This window comes from Dermacentor albipictus, chromosome 9 (genome assembly GCF_038994185.2).
Source record: "Dermacentor albipictus isolate Rhodes 1998 colony chromosome 9, USDA_Dalb.pri_finalv2, whole genome shotgun sequence".
NCBI classification, from domain to species: Eukaryota; Metazoa; Arthropoda; class Arachnida; order Ixodida; family Ixodidae; genus Dermacentor; species Dermacentor albipictus.
In genome coordinates, this window is record NC_091829.1 from 118383345 (window position 1) to 118401732 (window position 18388).

The window sequence follows — 18388 nt, forward strand, 5'->3', positions numbered from 1 at the left end:
CACTCTTTCTCCGTGGTGGTGAAGTTGGTCTCTGCACGCGACAGTGTGCGACTTTCGTCGGCGATCACTCTTTCAATACCCTCCTGCCGTTGTACAAGCATCGCACCGTAGAGGTAAGGTCGAAATTCGGCCAGCGCCCGTACGACGGCAACACACTCTTTCTCCGTGGTGGTGAAGTTGGTCTCTGCACGCGACAGTGTGCGACTTTCGTCGGCGATCACTCTTTCAATACCCTCCTGCCGTTGTACAAGCATCGCACCGTAGAGGTAAGGTCGAAATTCGGCCAGCGCCCGTACGATGGCAACACACTCTTTCTCCGTGGTGGTGAAGTTGGTCTCTGCACGCGATATTGTGCGACTTTCGTCGGCGATCACTCTTTCAATACCCTCCTGCCGTTGTACAAGCATCGCACCGTAGAGGTAAGGTCGAAATTCGGCCAGCGCCCGTACGACGGCAACACACTCTTTCTCCGTGGCGGTGAAGTTGGTCTCTGCACGCGATAGTGTGCGACTTTCGTCGGCGATCACTCTTTCAATACCCTCCTGCCGTTGTACAAGCATCGCACCGTAGAGGTAAGGTCGAAAATCGGCCAGCGCCCGTACGACGGCAACACACTCTTTCTCCGTGGTGGTGAAGTTGGTCTCTGCACGCGACAGTGTGCGACTTTCGTCGGCGATCACTCTTTCAATACCCTCCTGCCGTTGTACAAGCATCGCACCGTAGAGGTAAGGTCGAAATTCGGCCAGCGCCCGTACGACGGCAACACACTCTTTCTCCGTGGTGGTGAAGTTGGTCTCTGCACGCGACAGTGTGCGACTTTCGTCGGCGATCACTCTTTCAATACCCTCCTGCCGTTGTACAAGCATCGCACCGTAGAGGTAAGGTCGAAATTCGGCCAGCGCCCGTACGACGGCAACACACTCTTTCTCCGTGGTGGTGAAGTTGGTCTCTGCACGCGACAGTGTGCGACTTTCGTCGGCGATCACTCTTTCAATACCCTCCTGCCGTTGTACAAGCATCGCACCGTAGAGGTAAGGTCGAAATTCGGCCAGCGCCCGTACGACGGCAACACACTCTTTCTCCGTGTTGGTGAAGTTGGTCTCTGCACGCGACAGTGTGCGACTTTCGTCGGCGATCACTCTTTCAATACCCTCCTGCCGTTGTACAAGCATCGCACCGTAGAGGTAAGGTCGAAATTCGGCCAGCGCCCGTACGACGGCAACACACTCTTTCTCCGTGGTGGTGAAGTTGGTCTCTGCACGCGACAGTGTGCGACTTTCGTCGGCGATCACTCTTTCAATAACCTCCTGCCGTTGTACAAGCATCGCACCGTAGAGGTAAGGTCGAAATTCGGCCAGCGCCCGTACGACGGCAACACACTCTTTCTCCGTGGTGGTGAAGTTGGTCTCTGCACGCGACAGTGTGCGACTTTCGTCGGCGATCACTATTTCAATACCCTCCTGCCGTTGTACAAGCACCACACCAAGACCAACGTTACTGGCGTCTGTATAAACTTCCGTGTCCGCCTCCTCGTCAGAGTGGGCCAAAACTGGTGCTGACACCAGACGCTGTCGAAGCTTGATGACAGCAGTCTCTTGCTCCGAGGCCCAGACGAACGATACATCGTCCCTCGTGAGGTGAGTCAGCGGCTCCGTCATCTTCGAGAAACTTTCGATGAAACGCCGGTAGTATGCGCAAAGGCCCAGAAGCGTCGGACGCCTTTCTTGTCGGCCGGTGTTGGAAACGAGGCTACAGCGGCATTTTTCGCGGAATCGGGGACAATGCCTTCCGCGCTGACCATATGTCCGAGAAACATCAGCTCCTTGTAGCCGAAATGATACTTCTTAGGCTTAAGGGTGAGGTTAGCCGAACGGATGGGTTCGAGAACTTGCTGCAGTCGTTACAGGCGGTCGTCAAATGGCGCCGAAAAAACAACCATGCCGGCGAGGTAGACGAGGCAGCTTTGCCACTTCAGACCAGCGAGATTCGCTTGAAAGTTGCTGGTGGTGAACAGAGACCGAAAGGAAGTACTCGGAATTCGTAAAAGCCATCTGGAGCGATGAAATCAGTTTTTTTGCGAAGACGCAAAAAACTGATTGCGAAGACGTGGCATCGTTCCTTACCTATGGCAAGTTGTTCGTTTATCCACTTTCAACGCATTAATTTATAATTTCTTTCATTAATGTCATTTCATTCATTTTAATTCATTCAGCAAGTAAAAGTAATTTCCCCTATGTTTTCCTTGGTGTATATATATATATATATATATATATATATATATATATATATATATATATATATAGATTATATATATATATATATATATATATATTGACACGTATACTTATCTTTATCGGGCAACCACGTTTCGCCGCTTAACAACTGTAATCGCAGAGCGAGGGACGCGCCTGCATGTATCCGACGTTTCTGGAAAGTTATCGACGCTTCTATCCACGTGTCTGTTGTCGCCGAACCTTGTGTTATCAGATTTCATCGCGTGACACGAATGGTGTAGAACTTTGTGGAAGACACGCGGGTCCCATCAGTTAATCTGGAACATCGACGGCTGATCTATAAAAGCCGACGCGCTTGACCCGCTGATCAGTTTTTTCGACGATCGCAGAGCGTGTTCGCCGCTATCGTTGTGCTATAAGTGTAGCCTGTTTTGTGGGCACAGGTTCGCCCAATAAAGGTTAGATTTGTCGTTCACAGTATTGCTACTGTGTTATTCAACGTCACCACCACGTGACATCTGGTGGAGGTGCTTGTGCGTTCATGTACCGAACGCCCCCGCAAAGCCGCGATCCTAGCCCGAAGCCCGACGACAAAACCAACGTCGACCAAGACCAGCGTGCTAGCCGCCAACTGCAAGGACTGCCCCCGGAGCACGGACTTCTACCTGAGAAGACCAAAAAGATTGTGGACAAGGCAACCCCAATGGCAGCCCCAGCGTCCCCCATCGTGCTGCAGCAGCCCAGGGACCCTCCGACGTTCCGCGGATCAACATTCGAGGACCCGGAAACCTGGCTCGAGACGTATGAGAGGGTCGCTACGTTTAACAGTTGGGACAGTGACGACAAGCTGCGGCATGTCTATTTCGCACTGGAAGACGCCGCCAGGACCTGGTTCGAGAATCGAGAAGCCACTTTAACGACATGGGACCTGTTCCGAAGCGGCTTCTTACAAACGTTCACAAGCGTCGTACGAAAAGAGCGAGCCCAAGCACTACTAGAAACCAGAGTGCAGCTGCCAAACGAGACGATCGCGATCTTCACGGAGGAGATGGCCCGTCTTTTCCGGCACGCCGACCCGGAAATATCAGAGGAGAAAAAAGTCCGCTTCCAGATGCGGGGCGTCAAGCAAGAACTTTTCGCAGGACTTATTCGTCACCCGCCGAAGACCCTAGCTGAGTTTTCTGCAGAGGCATCGACGATCGAGAAAACTCTGGAGATGCGCACCCGGCAATATAACCGCCAGGGGCTCGCGCCACAGTACGCCATCCAAGGACTGGATTCCGGCGACCTTCAGGAGACCATCAGGGCCATTGTGCGCGAAGAACTGCGCAAGGTCCTGCCTTCGTCGCAGCCCCAAGTGGCTTCGATCGCCGACATCGTCAAAGATGAGGTTCAGCGGTCGCTTGGAGTCCCGGAGGTGCAACCCCAATTACCGCAACCACAGCCCGAAGCAATGACCTACGCCGCCGTCGTACGCCGTCAAGGTCCCCCTCCGCGACCACGCCAGGGTCCTGCAACGACGCAATTCCGTCGTCCGCCGCCACCGCCGCCAACGCACCCACCCGTCGCCCAGCGCACCTACCCGAGGAAGACCGACGTTTGGCGCGCTCCTGACCACCGCCCGCTCTGCTACCACTGCGGGGAAGCGGGTCACGTCTACCGACGATGTCCATATCGGAAAATGGGACTGCGAGGTTTCGCCGTCAACGCGCCGCGTCCACAGCTTGGAGAGCGCCCACGTGACATCGCCGACTACCTCGCCGCTACTCAATGGAGCCCTCGACGACCATCCCGTTCGCCGTCACCAGGCCGCTACCTGTCGCCGCAGCGCCGACCATACACTGGCTCAGCTCAGGGCCGGTCAGCGAGCCCATATCTGGAAAACTAAAAGCAGATACCGATGGAGGTGCGGTTGCTGTTCGTCGAACTGACGAAGATCCTCCGCCGCCGACGAAGACGCCGAATAGACTACTTCGACGACACAACGACACGCCGCCGTTCCGACGAAATGTGGAAGCAAAGAGTATGACGACGAAAGGCAACTTGACTACGCAACGTTCTAGCTTCAGTTCAACACGACGCAGCCGTGATCCGACGCCAAGACCTAATTGCAATGCCAGACAAAGAACCACCGACCTCGACGTACTACTCGACGGCCACGCAGTTACCGCCTTAGTCGACACAGGGGCTGATTACTCCGTCATGAGTGGACACATCGCCGCCCAGTTGAAGAAGGTTAAGACTGCATGGGAAGGCCCTCAAATTCGAACCGCTGGAGGACACCTCATTACGCCGACTGGAATCTGCACGGCAAGAATTACCATTCATGACCGGACTTACCCTGCCACCTTCGTTATCCTGCAACAGTGTTCACGAGACGTCATTCTCGGCATGGACTTCCTGAACCAACACGGCGCCATCATCGACCTGAAGTCGCAGTCAATAACGCTGTCGGAAGATCAAGCGATACCATCGGAGCGCCCTTGTAGCCACCACGCCTTGAGTGTGCTCGAAGATCAAGTGAGCATCCCGCCTCGGTCCAGCATCGTTATTTCGGTCGGCACCGAAACACCCTCTGACGTAGAAGGCGTCATTGAAGGCGACCAACGTCTACTACTCGACCGTGAAATTTGCGTCGCAAGAGGGATCGCTCGACTGCACGGAGGAAACACGAGAGTGTTGCTGACAAACTTCAGGCAGGAGTTCAAGCACATCAACAAGGGCACGACGATCGCATTCATCGAGGAAATACAGGAAACCAGCGATGCCTTTGTCCTCTCGGATTCTGTTGCATCTACCCCGACGACCGCAGTTCCCGACCCAGACTTCAACATAAATCCAAGTCTCCCCGTGATTAAGCAGCAACAGCTCAGAAGTCTGCTTCGACGATACAAAGACTGCTTTTCGACGTCATCAAGGATTCCACAAACACCAGTCGCAAAGCATCGCATAATCACCGAAGAGAGCGCTCGACTACTACGCCAGAGCCCTTACCGAGTTTCGACGCGAGAACGCGAAGCTATAAGACAACAAGTCGACGAAATGCTGCGCGACGACATCTTCCAGCCGTCGAAAAGCCCATGGGCGTCTCCAGTTGTTTTAGTGAAGAAAAAGGACGGAACCCTACGTTTCTGCGTCGATTATCGTCGACTGAACAAAATCACGAAGAAAGACGTATACCCCCTCCCACGGATAGACGACGCATTAGATCGGCTCTGCAATGCTAAATACTTCTCATCGATGGACCTAAAGTCTGGCTATTGGCAAATAGAAGTCGACGAAAGGGATCGCGAAAAGACCGCCTTCATCACGCCAGACGGCCTCTATGAATTCAAGGTTATGCCATTTGGAATGTGCTCGGTGCCTGCAACGTTCCAGCGCGTGATGGACACGGTTTTAGCAGGATTGAAGTGGCAGACCTGTCTTGTTTACTTGGATGACGTCGTCGTCTTCGCCGGAAATTTCGACGATCACCTTAAGCGGCTTCCGACAGTATTAGAGGCCATCAAGTCATCAGGGCTCACCCTGAAGCCGGAAAAGTGTCGCTTCGCTTACGATGAGCTTCTATTCCTAGGCCATGTCATCAGCAAATCTGGAGTACGCCCCGACCCACAGAAGACAGCTGCCATCGCAAAGTTCCCGCAGCCAATCGACAAGAAGGCAGTGCGCAGATTCCTTGGCATGTGTGCCTACTATAGGCGCTTTGTCAGGGACTTTTCGCGCATCGCGGAGCCGCTAACACATCTAACGAAATCTTATGTCGAGTTCAATTGGGAAACGCCGCAGGCCGACGCATTTCAAGAACTCAAACGACGCATGCAGTCGCCGCCGGTACTTGCACACTTCGACGAGGACGCCGATACTGAAATCCACACTGACGCCAGTAGCCTAGGCCTCGGTGCCGTCCTAGTCCAGAGGAAAGAAGGACTTGAACGGGTGATATCGTATGCTAGCCGGTCGCTGTCAAAAGCGGAAAGCAATTATTCTACGACTGAAAAGGAATGCCTCGCCATCATTTGGGCTACAGCTAAATTCCGCCCTTACCTCTATGGCAGGCCATTCAAAGTCGTCAGCGACCACCACGCGTTGTGTTGGCTAGCTAACTTAAAGGACCCTTCAGGACGGCTGGCGCGGTGAAGCCTCAGACTACAAGAATATGACGTAACGGTAATATACAAGTCCGGAAGAAAACACTCCGACGCCGACTGCTTATCACGCGCCCCAATCGATCCCCCGCCGCAAGACGACGTGGACGACGACGCCTTCCTTGGGATAATAAGCGCGGAAGACTTCACTAAACAGCAACGAGCAGACCCGGAGCTAAAAGGCCTCGTCGAGTATTTGAAAGGGAACACCGACGTTGTCCCTAGGGCATTTAAGCGCGTGTTGTCTTCGTTCACGCTACGAAACAACCTGCTCGTGAAGAAGAACTTCTCACCAGTCCACGCCAGCTACCTTCTTGTGGTGCCGTCAGCGCTCCGTCCAGAAATACTGCACGCCCTACACGACGATCCAACCGCTGGGCACCTCGGATTCTCCCGGACGCTGTCGAGGATACATGAAAAGTATTACTGGCCGCGTCTGACCGCCGACGTCGCCCGTTACGTCAAGACATGCAGAGACTGTCAACGACGCAAGAAACCACCGACAAGGCCAGCAGGATTACTACAGCCGATCGAACCTCCTCGTCGACCATTCCAGCAGATTGGGATGGATTTGTTGGGGCCGTTTCAGATGTCAACATCCAGGAATAAGTGGATCATCGTGGCGACGGACTATCTCACCCGCTTTGCTGAAACCAAAGCTCTACCGAAAGGCAGCGCAGCCGAAGTGGCGAAATATTTCGTCGAGAACATCCTGCTGCGACATGGTGCCCCAGAAGTCCTCATCACCGACAGAGGAACGGCTTTTACAGCAGAGCTCACCCAAGCCATTCTGCAGTACAGCCAGACGAGCCACAGGAGGACAACTGCCTACCATCCGCAGACGAATGGTCTCACGGAGCGCCTGAACAAGACCTTCGCCGACATGCTAGCAATGTACGTCGACGTCGAGCACAAGACGTGGGACGCGGTCCTGCCGTATGTCACCTTCGCCTACAACACGGCGGTGCAAGAAACAACACAGATCACGCCGTTTAAGCTAGTTTACGGCAGGAATCCGACGACGACGCTCGACGCCATGCTGCCGCACGTCACTGACGAAGAGAATCTTGACGTCGCTACCTATCTCCAGCGAGCCAAAGAAGCCCGACAACTCGCCCGCCTACGGATCAAAAACCAGCAGCGTACCGACAGCCGACACTACAACCTCCGACGACGCTTCGTCGAGTACCAGCCCGGCGACCGTGTTTGGGTATGGACCCCGATACGCCGACGAGGACTGAGTGAGAAACTACTGCGACGCTATTTCGGACCCTACAAGGTCATCCGACGTATTGGCGCACTGGACTATGAGGTCGTGCCAGACGGCATTTCGCATTCACAGCGGCGCCGCGCACGACCTGAAGTGGTCCACGTGGTGCGTCTTAAACCGTTTTACGGACGCTAACGAACTTCCCTTATTTTGTTGTTTTCTTTGCTTCGATCGAGTGCTTATTTATTACTTTCGTTTGTTTGCAGCATCGGGTCGATGCTTTTTAAGAGGGGGGTAATGACACGTATACTTATATTTATCGGGCAACCACGTGTCGCCGCTTAACAGCTGTAATCGCAGAGCGAGGGACGCGCCTGCATGTATCCGACGTTTCTGGAAAGTTATCGACGCTTCTATCCACGTGTCTGTTGTCGCCGAACCTTGTGTTATCAGATTTCATCGCGTGACACGAATGGTGTAGAACTTTGTGGAAGACACGCGGATCCCATCCGTTAATCTGGAACATTCGACGGCTGATCTATAAAAGCCGACGCGCTTGACCCGCTGATCAGTTTTTTCGACGATCGCCGAGCGTGTTCGCCGCTATCGTTGTGCTATAAGTGTAGCCTGTTTTGTGGGCACCGGTTCGCCCAATAAAGGTTAGATTTGTCATTCACAGTATTGCTACTGTGTTATTCAACGTCACCACCACGTGACAATTTATATATATATATATATATATATATATATATATATATATATATATATATATATATATATAAGTGGTGGCGTAGAGGTAGAGCATCCGCCTCGCGTGCAAGATGACCGTCGTTCGAATCCCAGGGCCGCGCAATTTTCACCGGATTAAAAAAAACAATCCGCGTGTTGATAAAATTGCATAAATAGGCCTGGGGCTTGGCCTGATCCAGGTGACCAGAACCGGTAACGCACTCCCTCACCAGAGCAAGATTGGCCGCCCTGGTGCAGTACTTGCCACAACCTCCTATATGAATAGAACAATCAAACCCCGGCCCTCAGTCCCCAGCAGCTGCGAAGCAACTGACCACGGCGGTGGTCAGACCGGCGACGCCTCAGAGGGTGCTGGTTCGGGACAGGCCACCATTCGAATCTGAACCTGGCAACCTTTAACGCTAGAACGTTATCTAGTGAGGCGAGTCTAGCAGTGCTATTGGAGGAATCAGAGGGCAGTAAATGGGATATAATAGGGCTTAGTGAAGTTAGGAGATTAAATGAAGCATATACAGTGCTAAAAAGCGAGCACATGCTGTGCTACCGGGGCTTAGAGGAGAGACGAGAACTAGGAGTCGGAATCCTGTTTAATAAGAATATAGCTGATAACATACAGGAATTCTATAGCATTAACGAGAGGTTGGCAGGTCTTGTTGTGAAACTTAATAAGAGGTACAAATTGAAGGTGGTACAAGTCTATGCCCCTACATGCAGTCATGATGACCAGGAAGACGAAAGCTTTTATGAAGACGTGGAATCGGCGATGGGTAAAGTCAAAACAAAATACACTATACTGATGGGCGACATCAATGCCAGGGTAGGCAAGAAGCACGCTGGAGACAAATCATTGGGGGAATATGGCATAGGCTCTAGGAATAGCAGAGGAGAGTTATTAGTAGAGTGAGCACAACGGAATAATATGCGGGTAATGAATACCTTCGTCCGCAAGCGGCATAGCCGAAAGCGGACGTGATATGAACGACAACCTTATGGGCATCATTAAGGAGTGTGCAATAGAAGTCGATGGTAACTCCGTTAGACAGGATGCCCGTAAGCTAACGCACGAGACGAAAGATCTGATCAAGAAACGCCAATGTATGAAAGCCGGGGGACGGCAGAAAGGGAGATGGGCGGATGAGAGTAAGAAGTTTGCAGGGACAACATGGCCACAAATAGGACATGACTGGGGTAGTTGAAGAAGTATGGGAGAGGCCTTTGCCCTGCAGTGGGCGAAACCAGGCTGATATATATATATATATATATATATATATATATATATATATATATATATATATATATATATATATATATATATATATATATATATATATATATATATATATATAGCTTCCACGAAATTCTGCCGCATCCCTCTTAGACGTGCTGCGCACTGCTATGTGCCCTGACCCACAGCGCCAATATATATCCTACTTGTGCACCTCAGAACTGGGGAACATTGGTGACTATGGCCTGAGATGATGACCAACTGTAATCATCGTGAACGAAGGCGTCACGCCTATAGTTTCGTTATGCAAGTTTTAGGAAATATTTTCTTTTTGTTCGTGCGACTCCTTTCTGCGTCAATGGAGGGAGAGTAGCGGCAAGATAGATTTCGCAACAGAGATGCTCAGTATGGTTTTGCTACCCTTATGTTCATGCTCACCTAACCTTCCTTTCTAAGTCTTTTTTTTTCAAGTTGGGTAAAGACGATGACGAAAGAACAGAGCTTCGCTCTGGAACCTCTTTCCCTTGCGCTCGAGCAGCAGATTAGCACCTCGCTAGACTGTATGGGCAACGGGTGCGACAGCCTCTCCCGGCGCTTCAACTTGTCCCATCAGCCGGCACAGCGAGCTCAAATAGCGGTCCGGACTTACAGCGGCTACGACGACCAGCATTCAGCAGCAGCGATCAGAGCAGCACAGGTTGAACTTTGCGTTACCACTTGTTGTTGAGGGCTCCGCAGCCTATATAAGTATCCAGTACCGGCCCGAAAGTCTGCTTGAGTACGGACGATCCATGCTGGAGCTGTATCGCACAGCTAGCTCGGAAACTGCGGCAAGGGAACGGGTAGCCAGGCTTCTAATAGTGCGCCATTCACATCTCCGTTCATATCTGCAAGGTCGTTAGTATTCTAAACTGCAGAATATTGCCAGTAATGCTCACTCCATCCAGAAGTGCCTGCTCTTGGAACTGCCGCACCGGCCACCACGGTCATCCAGTGGAGCATGGAGTGGTCCTGCTGAATGCGATGTGTGCTCTACTTGAGCGGACTACTCCGCTCACTTGAACGAGGGCTCGCTGAGCTAAAGCTCTTCCTTTCAGCGCGGCGCTCCGATGACGTTTCCGCTCGCCCGCTCGTACCTCTGGCCCGTAAACCCGCTCACCTATAAATATCTATCGAACGTCGCGATCCGCTCGCATGTGTCGAGCCAGTTTTCGCGGTCTTCAGCCGATGATCCGTGAATGGTCGCTGGCTCCGTGGGCTGTTGCAGGAGGATCGGAGACATGGGTGCTGTAATTTCGACTGTTGGCTTGGCCTTCCTCCTCCTCGAAGTCTCCGGTCGAAGTCCTTGCTCCGGCGGTAGTTATTGTAGTCTGAGGCTAGGTCGACGGCCCATGGCGACGTTGACGATGTCCTCACGGCTTGGGCTAACCGTTGCGCAAGAAAGCCCCTCTACCAGATGTCACGTTGTTGTGTCGGTGAAAAACACAGTAGCAGAAAGCGTGATTCACGAAACACTCTTTATTGAGAGGCCTGCGCCCAGAAAACAGGTTACACTCAAAGCACAACGACAGCGGCGATCACAGTCGGCGATTGTCGAAAATATGATCAGCAGGTCAAGCGCGTTGGCTTTTACACATGACTCGCCGAACGTTTCAGCGTAATTGCAGGTGCCCGCGTTCTTGCAGAGAGTATAGTAGACAATTCGCGTCGGGCATACAATCAGATTACTCGAGGATCGGTAACAGACAAGGGTTAGAACCAACAGTAACATTCGAGAGACTTCCGGTACATGCAGGCGGGTCCTCCCCTGAGTGATAAAGTAATATTTGTGAGCCGGTAAAGATCGGTCACCCGAGCAAGATAAAGAAGCACATATGTCGACATAATTCTTTGTTCTCTTCCAGTTTGTTTCCATCTTCGTCAAGGAACATGGGAGCCCAGGGCATCTCTCCGCGGAGGGTCACCACCGACGCATATTGAAGTGTTAGCAGGCGACTGATGATATAGCAGACGACTCGCCGTGTTTTTCGCCAATAGTTTTGATTTGATATCGCCTGCACCTCAGGATTTCGTGAGGCACAGGTGGCGAGGCACTCCGCGGAGCGTTTCCATAGGCTCCCGTGTTCCGGCTTGCTTTGGCCGCGCCTGTACATTTATATTGTACCTGTTTTATTTTTCTCGAAACTAGTTGCTAAGCCTGCGCACATAAGATTTCAGGCGCGTGCCCGAACATTGTTAAAAGCCACAACAAACGATGTTTCGTATTCCTACCCAGTAAACTACACTCAGCCAGTACAAAGCACAAGCTGAATCCACAACCTCAGGTATAAGACACGAAACGGCGAAAAAGCCGATAAAGCATGGCACGCGCAAAGCTTTGCTTCCTACTATACTTCATTGTTATTTATTATTATAAATTACAGACAAATTATTAATACCGATGATTCTACTAATGAGCATCAGTGCGCACTCCCGTCGAGTCATTGCATTTTTGGAAGAAAATAAACCCAATGGAGCGCTCACGCAACGCTGACCTGATTCATTTATTCTGCAGCAGAACGAGCTAAATTCACAGCAAGGAAATCAGAAGACACGAAAACAGAAACAACGCCATTTTTGACAGCGCTTGTCTTGGTTCTCTTTCTCTCTGTCATTGTCTATAGTTTATGTACTGTATATTTAGCATCGAGCATTACCAACTAGCCCGGTTCCACACCTTGCTATGGTGCTTTAAGCCGTCACCTTCTGTGCCATCCGTAACTCTGTTCAGGCGCTCCTGCAGTCTTTCATTTAAAGGGAAACTACAACGAAGTTCCACTTCGGCTAAAGTTTTTATAAATAAGTAGCAAATACGAATCAAGCAATCTTGATAATACCACAGAGATGGTAATTGTACAGTTTTCGTGTTAGCAGCCTTTAAGTAGCACGCAAGCAGACGACGCGTGTACCTGGTGGTTGTCGCTATAACGCAAGTCCCAGCATAACGCGGGCGCCGCCCTATCTCGGAGGTCATGTCAAGTAAAGGTGATGACGATGATGATGTCTTCGCATCCTTTCGGAATGAGACCGTGACAAACAGTGACTTAGCCTGCATGAGTTGATCAGGTATACCATACAAGCTTCACATTCTAGCACTTTTGTATGCTTCTCCTTAATTTTTTTCTCTTCCTCAAAACTTCTGTCTACCATGTATCGCGACTTATGCTCACACCAGTTCCGCATCCGCAGTTTCCCCTTCCGGGGCTTCTGTTTCCGGCTGTCTTATTTCTGGTACTTTCGGTTCCTGAATTTTCGCTTGTTGCATGCTTGCACTTCTACGCAGCAGTGACGTTGATTCCGCATAAATCCAGAAGCTGGTACTACACAAACTCCACTTCACACTGGAAGCTGAGGGCTGGCGGTAATCGGGAGTGGTGCGTGGAGGAGGGTAAGTTGGTGGCAACTGGTCGCGAAAAAATGTACGGAGGGGTTTAATTCCGAGGAGCCGTGCGTTTCATGTCATGCGTCACTTCCGCAGAGCGGTGAAACAAACCTATTTTTCAAATCAGGTATCTAAAAGAGCTGTTTGTGCGCCCATTTCGCGAGGCTGGCATTTCGCGCGACGGCTGCTCTATATTTGCACTAGATTGAATAGAATTTTTACATGGCGTAAATTGTCTTTGCAGTCAGCGTTCAAACATTCAGTCTGGTGCGCGTACTTCTATTCACTTGGCAAAGGTATCTCCTAGACCATGGACACATGACAGTTGACAAAAAAGCTCTTATTGCAAACTTGTTGTCCTGATTGAGGAGACAACGGTTAGTCACTCTGTAGAGCCTACATAGCTTCGACCTTGCTACGCCCAGTCCGGCTATGGGTTTTGACACTGCTCGAAAAATCCTGTGAAAATAGAATGACTGAGTGTGACGTGGGGGTATGGCCTACCTGCAAGACCTAGCCCCAAGAAACCTGTGTTTAGCTACACGGCTACTCGCCGTGTACGTAGCATACCGTCTAATAGCGAGGAGGTGGTTTGTTTATGTTGCGCCATCGGGCATATTCCAACTTCTTTTTGAAACTTTGAAAGTTTATATAACACAATGAGCGTATAGAATGGCAAAGTGCACATTTTTGGGACCCAACAAATTTGTTAAAGGGTCCCTTCGTGCGTTGCTTGTCTAGCAACACTTTCAAAACACATGAAAGCGTACATCTCGCGTTATGCGTCACCCTCGAGCCGTTATCAGGGTACCAAGAGATGCAGAGAAACCAGGTCGTTCACTTCATTGCTGGCGAGTCACAAATGACGAGCACCCCTATTATGTGGCCCAGTGCGGCTTGCCAGAGTGACTCGTCACGCAGAGCGCACGTGACAGCGTCCATTCACACAGTGAATCGCGCGACAGCCGACGCGCAACGTCCCCGTACATCGATACATTCAACCGCTACGGCGTTTCCACCATCTGACAAGTACAAACACTCACACTTGCCAGCGATTTCGCGACACATCTTACAGAGCGCAGCCAGGTTCGCGCGTCCGGCCAGATGTACCGGGGTTACCCAACCGTCCTACACGATCACTGGACACATACTCGCGCTAAATCCTCATCGAATCACGTCCATCCTTCTTTCCACCACCATCCCTTCCCCGGTGAGCTCGTCCACTCCCCCAGAACATCGCGCCATGTTCTGGCGACCCTTCCTGTAGCAACCTCGACACATTTAGAGAATAAGGTGGTGTTAAAATCAACGCCGTAGCGACAACTCTCTATCGGCCACAGATATAGATCTCGAAGGTCACGCTTTTGCTTACTGCATGCGCCGCAAACGGTTGCAGAGCCGGGAAGTTCATAGGCACCGCGTTTTGGACGCCACCTATTGCTCGACGCCAAAGCATCACATGACGCATTAGCGACGACTGCCCTGGCAAGAAGCCACTCGCAAATAAAGGTGACAGCTGTAGTGTCCCTTCTGCCGAACTTGTTGAGCTAATGAGCCGGAAAGTTGGCGTCCCCTCACCGTGTTTGGCCGAGTGTGGGCGACGACGCTGCTGGCGATGCCCGTGGTCATCCACGGCGTCCGCTGAGCGCTGCTGATGCTGAGTACGGCCGAAGCCGGAAGCACCTCTGGGAACTGCGGCCGCACGGCAACAAAGCGTGGCGGCGAAGGAGGCGCTCTGACCCCGACTCTTCCTTCTCTTCTTCTTCCTGAACTCACTGGCAGAGCATCAAACAAGGCGTGAGAAACACTGTTTTTATCTGCCATGAGCAAGTCAAGCAACTCAGGTTAAGGAAAAAAGAACACCCAAGAACACACGTGGAACCTCGGAAGTTATACATGACGTAATTATGATGTACAATCGGCTCGTTGCCGGATGTCATTGCACTGACTTTTTTTCTCTTGGTTTAAAATTTCAGCCTGCTTGCCTTTTATATCGTTCACCTGCCGGTCTAAGCGCGTTCCTTAAGTAACATAGTCATGTTTGTAATAAACGAGAAGATAAGGGGGTTAACAGAGGGGCCCGACTTTGATTAGTCCTATCATAAGGAGCCAACAAACACTGACACCAAGGACAACATAGGGGAAACTACTTGCGCCTAATAAATGAAAATAAAGAAAAGATAAATTAATCGAAATTAAAGTGGATGAAAAAAACGACTTGCCGCAGATGGGAACCGAACCCTCAACTTTCGCATTTCGCGTGCGATGCTCTACCAAAACCGTACCTATGAGCAATTAAGGCTCCCGTGTGTGAGCCGAAAAGTCTTCTGTTCTTTTAAATGTTACTTTCGTCGGCTAGTACCCCGGGTCCTTGTCGGCCTTTTCACCATATATATATATATATATATATATATATATATATATATATATATATATATATTTCTACAAGTGGACTTGTCCACTTGTCGAAAAGTTGGCTCCCGCCTTCTCCGTGTTTTCTACAGACCTCTTAATGTTATAGTAAATGATAATGAATGGCTCATTAGCCCCATTAGCATTTTTGGTTTTTGGAATAACATTCACGCATTTTCTGGCGCCTACGTATCTCTCGGTTTATGACTCTCACCATTCTCCCGCCAACTTGGGTCGCTCGATAGTCCATAGCATAACGGGCGGACAATGCAGCGCTGAAGGAACTTAGTTCAAAACCAACTGTCAGGCTGATTGCGGTCACTGGTTAGGCCACGTTTCAATGAAACTCTTTCAGGCAAACTTGGGTCACTGGCTATGGGCCACTGGGTGTACGTCGCTTTCTCTTAGACGCCAACTTTGGTCAATGGGCATGTGCCGCTTTTCAATGACAAAAAAAAAAAATGGGCAGAATTCATCTGCAGGGACTGTCCAAGCATACGAACAGCCGAAACGCGTCATACACGAGACGCGTACTGCAACTGAGCTCCTTTCTCGCACCTCCCTCTGGAGACGCTGCGCCTTCGGGCGGTGCCACCGCGAAGTCCGCGCAAACCCAGTGCGCGCACACAGTGATCCAAGTTGGTGTTAAGAGGAAGCTTTAGCTCGGGTGCTCCTATCTAAATACATGTAAAAGGAGAACCACTGCACCAAATTTGACGAGGCTTGTTGCATTTAAAAGAAAAACCTAAAATCTAGTGACAGTTTGTTTCGAATTTTTTAGTTAGGTTGTTAATGTTTTATTAAAAATTGTCAAAAATCGAAAAGTTTTGAATAACGAAACCATCAAGTTTACAACTCTGTAACTCAACAACGAAAAATAATAATACAAATCTGGGAATTGGATCTAATAGTGCATCTAAAGCGGACAAAATTTGTATGTTACACATGAATATAAAAACGTTTAGTAATATGGAAATACAGCTTTTGCAGAACCCTTGTAAACAACACAACAAATTCACGTGAGATGTGAAATGACGTATTGTATTTGTCCATTTTGAAAGATCTAATGGATGCTTTTTACAGAACCGCGATATCTGTTCTTGATGCAGAGCTATGAATTTGTAAACTTCGTGCCTCTAATTTTTTCAAACTGTCCAATATTTGAAAATCTTTTTAACAAAACGCCAGCCCTAAATAGAAATTCCGCTTCCAACAGTCACTAGAATTTAACTTTCTCTCTCAAATGCAACAAATTTCATTAAACTCGGTCCAGGGGTTATCTTAGAAAAACGTTTTTGCGTTTTACATGTTTTTGAATACGCCGCGTCAGAGTTGGGCCCGAGCTAAAGCTTCCTCTTAAAGATGATTATTGAAGAGCGTCGCGTACCCAGTAGCACGCACCCATTGGAATGCGCCACATTTCAAGACGGCACTACCTTCGAGATCGGCTGACATTTTTACGCTGCATTACCATCGGAATCACACCAAATTTTTGGTGGAATAGCTAGACAGCCGAAGAAAAGACTGGCCTGACATTGCCAAGAATGCTACTCACATTAAAGAATTATTTGAAAATTTCCCCGGTGCTGGGCGCAACCGAATCTACGTCATTCATGTTCAGGCAATCTTGTCTGAACGTTTGTTTGTGCAACAGTGCAAACTGTGAACATCTTCCTTCCATCTCCTCTATCGATCCCCTTTCCTAGCGCAGGGCAGCCTACCAGGCTCAGTCGTGTTCACTTCGCTGCCTTTCTCTTATGACTTCTCTCTCTCTTGTCTGAATATATTGTTACGGGGCAATCCTTACACGGATGAACACGATGATTGGCTGAGCAATAAAGGGGATGTTTGTTGGTGATATATCAAAAGCTTATGATGTGTAGAACACGAGGATTTATCGAAGAGATTAAGAAACCTCCATTCCCCATGATACATAACAAAATGGTGTAGTAAGTTTTTAAATGGCGGATAATTTTATTGCTCTTTGAAAGATTGTTGTTGTGGAACCATACAGTCGTGTTCGGTTCCACAAGGAGTGGTCCCTTAAGCTTTAATGTGTAACGTATTACTAAGGTTGTCATAAAGGTATATACACATATGCCTGCCCAGATAAAATTTCGTTTCTTTTTTTGCATCAGAAAATGACATTGCCTCGGTATATAATCGAGTGCCAGCATACCTTCGCGCCATAGAAAACTGGCTACAGGATGTTTCCTTGTCCCTTAATGTGAGAAAATGATGAATTGCAGTGTATTGTTTAAGGTATCTATTACGTATACACCTACCTGCCGCCTGCAGAATATACTTCAGGTGGAATCAGTAGAATACTTGTTCATAATACGTGTGTAATCAGCTTAGTTAAAAATTAAATTATGGGGTTTTACGTGCCAAAACCACTTTCTGATTATGAGGCACGCCGTAGTGGAGGACTACGGAAATTTCGACCACCTGGGGTTCTTTAACGTGCACCTAAATCTAAGTACACGGGTGTTTTCACATTTCGCCCCCATCGAAATGCGGCCGCCGTGACCGGGATTCGATCCCGCGACCTCGTGCTCAGCAGCCTACCACCATAGCCACTGGGCAACCACGGGTCTAATCAGCTTAGTTGTCGCACGCGCAGTGAATATATATAAAAAAGAGTGCGAGTATTGGGATGCCAAGAAGGCTTTGTAACAGTCGATCGGGGAATCGATGGTGGTCATGATGTTTATTAATTTATTTATTTCATAATACTGGGAGCCTTTCTCAGGCTCTGACAGGAGTGGAATGAACAATAGGTGGTACAACAGGTTTGGTGTTCCGGAACACGAATGAAAAGATACATAACTTACATAAATAATCGAATCAAAAAGTGTGCAGAGCTGTAGAATCATACAATTCATGACTAATAATCAAGAAAATTATGGCTACAACACATTTACAAAAGCATTTTCAAGGAAAGATTCAACATTCGCAACAAAAACATAAAGTGACACATCATTCACAATA

General features: G+C 49.5%; 1 protein-coding gene across 4 annotated transcripts in view; it reads right to left on the reverse strand.

Moving 5' to 3' along the window:
- LOC135911258 (proton-coupled folate transporter-like) overlaps nt 1-14731 on the reverse strand; it is a 116000-nt gene extending 101269 nt beyond the window's left edge. For all 4 annotated transcript variants that reach the window (XM_065443454.1, XM_065443456.1, XM_065443458.1 and 1 more), the window contains exon 1: nt 14564-14731. The gene's annotated coding sequence lies outside the window, so the exon portion shown is untranslated. The remainder of the gene's footprint in view (nt 1-14563) is intronic.
- Nucleotides 14732-18388: the final 3657 nt, after the last annotated feature.